This window comes from Phocoena phocoena, chromosome 8 (genome assembly GCF_963924675.1).
Source record: "Phocoena phocoena chromosome 8, mPhoPho1.1, whole genome shotgun sequence".
In the NCBI taxonomy this organism is placed as follows: Eukaryota; Metazoa; Chordata; class Mammalia; order Artiodactyla; family Phocoenidae; genus Phocoena; species Phocoena phocoena.
Genome location: NC_089226.1, coordinates 42,132,996 through 42,136,706, shown reverse-complemented (window position 1 = coordinate 42,136,706; position 3,711 = coordinate 42,132,996). Strand labels below are relative to the sequence as shown.

Here is a 3,711-nt window from a genome sequence, read left to right as displayed (position 1 = left end):
TGGACCACGGATGTCTTGGCAGCTCTTCCTGGGAGGTCTTTTCAATGTATGAGATGGAAAGAATGAGCCCCATGTAACTGCAGAGTTACCGCCATCACAGCCAAGAACATTCACCTTCTATAGAGCAAAGGTTCCCCGGCTTCTTCCTTTGCCAAGACTTAAGACATGCTGGAGATGGAGATGAAAACATTTAAGTCAGCTCCCTTAAAGAATGTCGAAAATACACACCAGGGATCTTTGTCCAAAAGTAAATAATTATTGTTTGGCAAGTGTTTAAAACAGTGGATGGAATTGTACATAAATCTTGTTCTCTCCTTACCAACGACTACTTGCCTGCTCTAACTTGTAGGTGTGCTGTTGCTTGTTTCTGTTTGAATCTGGTTTCATAATGAAAGTATTCAATAAAATTACCTTTTAAGAAATGTGTGCTGGCTGTTGCAGCCACCGCCTGGAGCCTCGGGACCCTCCACCTCGCCACCCCCGCCCAGCCTGCCCTGCCATGCCGTAGAAAACCTTCAAACAGCACCGAACCTTCGAACAAAGAGTAGAAGATGGCCTACTTAACCTGAGAGCAGCATCCTACCAAAATCCCAGTAATAATAGAACAATACAAAGGTGAGAAGCAGCTTCCGGTCCTGGATAAAACAAAGTTCTTGGTGCCTGATCATGTCAACATGAGTGAGCTCATCAAGATAATTAGAAGGCGCTTACAGCTCAGTACTAACCAAGTCTTCCTGTTAGTGAATGGGCATAGCATGGTGAGTGTGTCCACGCTGATTTGTGAAGTGTATTAAAGTGAGAAGGATGAAGATGGATTCCTGTGTATGGTATACACCTCTCAGGAGACTTTTGGAAGGAAATTTCCTATGTAAGACTAAAAAAAAAAAAAAATGTGTCTGTTCTCGAATTTTTTAAACCCTTACCAAGGAATAAAAAAGGGATGTTACCAACTGAAAAAAAAAAAAGAAATGTGTGCTAACAACCACCCCTTAAATATATTTCAGTTTCTATATTAAAGATTATTAAAGTCTATTAAAGACTCCAAGAATTGAAAGGAATTTTAAAAGTCTGCTGAGACTACCAGTGATTCTACACTGATTTCCAACTAAGTGATCGGCTACCGTTTACTTGAATACCTCCAATGCCAGTCAGCTCACCACCACACAGAGATTTCAGTATACTTGCTGACAGCTCTGTTGGAAAATTCTAACTTATGTTATGCCAGGCTGACTTCATGACTCTTTAATTTATTAGTCCTAGTTCCACTCTGTAGAGTCACAGAGAAGAAAATGTAACATATTTTTCAAATAACAGTCCTCCCAGTGTTGAGCTACTGTGGGCTCTGCTTTCCAGGTCAAAAACTCTTAGTTCTTTGGACTGTTCCTCATATAAAATAAATTCAAATCTCTTCTCCATCTGATTACCTGTACTCTAGAAGTACTCCAGCTTTCCTCTTAAACTGTGGTGTTCTCAATCAAAGGGAAAACTCAAAATGGAACTCAGAACAGTTTAGATTAAACTGTGCCTATTACATCCTTTATTTCAGTTATTTTTTCCACCTTAATGAAACCTACAATCACACTAATGAGGCAGAAAGAGAAAAAGAGTAAGAATCTTGTGGAAAAAAGGATCTGAGATCAGTCATCTTAGTCCCTACTCTTATTAGCTGTGTGAGCAAATTATTTCATCTCCCTGAGCTTAAAATTTCAATTTATAAAATGGCAAAAATTAATGATGTACATAAACTTTACAGGCAAATGTATGCAAAGTCCCTAATAATGCTTGGCATATAATAGATATTCAATAAACTATAACCATTATAAATGTTGGTATCTTGGCAAGGCATGCCAATGGTTAATCTATATTTCATTTAGAATCAGCTTAAAATCCTTAAGCACTTTTATGTCATATTTCACTAGTACAATTATTTTTATTGTGAAACCAGTGGCATAAACTTACCTTTACCTATTTACTTTCATTTCTTTCAAATGCCCACCTATTATTTCAGAGTCACTTGAATCCCTTATGGATAACATTTCAAGAATCACATATTTTAACTACCCTTCTCAACTTTGAACCATATAAAATTCTGGTCAGCATGACATTATTTAGAATATCAAGGACCTCCCTGGTGGCACAGTAATTAAAAATCCACCTGCCAATGCAGGGGACACAGGTTTGAGCCCTGGTCCAGGAAGATCCCACATGCCGCAGAGCAGTGAAGCCCGTGCGCCACTACTGAGCCTGCACTCTACAGCCCACGAGCCACAACTACTGAGCCGGCGTACCTAGAGACTGTGCTCCGCAACAAGAGAAGCCACCGCAATGAGAAGCCCGTGCACCACAACAGAGTAGCCCCTGCTCACCACAACTAGAGAAAGCCCGCGTGTAGCAACGAAGACCCAATGCAGCCATAAATAAATAAATAAATATATTAAAAAAATAAAAATATCATATTTGAATCACGTCCTTGTTTAAAAGACCCAATGCAGCCATAAATAAATAAATAAATAAATTTGTAAAAAAATAAAAAATAAAATATCATATTTGAATCACATCCTTGTTTAAAATGTTTTCCAAAAAGTAAGAACTTGTCTAAAAAAACAACATGACATTGTTTAAAGTGTAAAAAAAACAAACATAAACTACGCACACACACAAGATTGAATGAAGGGTCCTATGTCTCTAGAAATATCACCATTCAAATAAACATTGACCCTCTGAATCTAGCCTTTGGACTTCCTGTGAATTACTCTATTTATACTAAAGCATCCTCTAACTGTTCCACCTTTTCAAAGATGTCACAGGCAGGGGTCCCCAACCACTGGGCCACACAGCAGGAGGTGAGCAGCAGGCTAGTGAGTGAAGCTTCATCTGTATTTACAGCTGCTCCCCATTGCTCACATTACTGCCTGAGCTTCACCTCCTGTCAGCATTACGGTAAGTTGTATAATTATTTCATTATATATTACAATGTAATAATAATAGAAATAAAGTACACAATAAATGTAATGCACTTGAATCACCCCAGAATCATCCCCCCACCCCGGTGTGTGGAAAAATTGTCTTCCACGAAACTAGTCCCTGTTGCCAAAAAGGTTGGGGACCACTGTCATAGGGGACTCCAACATTATGTTGAAATTTAAACACGTACTGTATATACCTAACTCACCAAAGAAGGAAATGACTCTACCATGGATGATTTATTCTTGGTGAACCATAAGTCTAATAATAACCATTGCTTCCTTTTCCAAATGCTTACAACATCTCCTTTTATTGAAATTTGTTAGGTCTTCATAATGATTTAATCTCTTAATCTTTAGCAAAGTTCCCTCATTATCATAAGTAATATTCTCTATTTTGGAGAACACTTGGCCTGATACTAATATAGCTATTCCTACTTTCTTTTGATTCCTGTTTGCTTTTCATTAATTTACTTTTATCTGCAGATTCATATTTAATTGGATGGATATTTTTTTATCCAGTCTGATAATCTCTGCCTTAAATGTTATGTTTATACAATATATAGTTAAGGTAATTATCAATATGGTTGATTTCAATTTATAATACTGTTATTTGTTTTCCGTTATTGCATCTATTATTATCTATTTTCTGTCTTCTTTTGGATTAAGTGAATTTTTAAATTCCATTTCATCTGTACTATTAGTTTATTAGCCATACATTCCCTTTTTTTTTAAGCAGGAGTTCTAG

General features: G+C 37.1%; 1 pseudogene; it reads left to right on the top strand.

Annotated features, from left to right (window-relative positions):
• Positions 1 to 499: 499 nt before the first annotated feature.
• On the top strand, positions 500 to 872 carry LOC136127206 (microtubule-associated proteins 1A/1B light chain 3B pseudogene; annotated as a pseudogene).
• Positions 873 to 3,711: the final 2,839 nt, after the last annotated feature.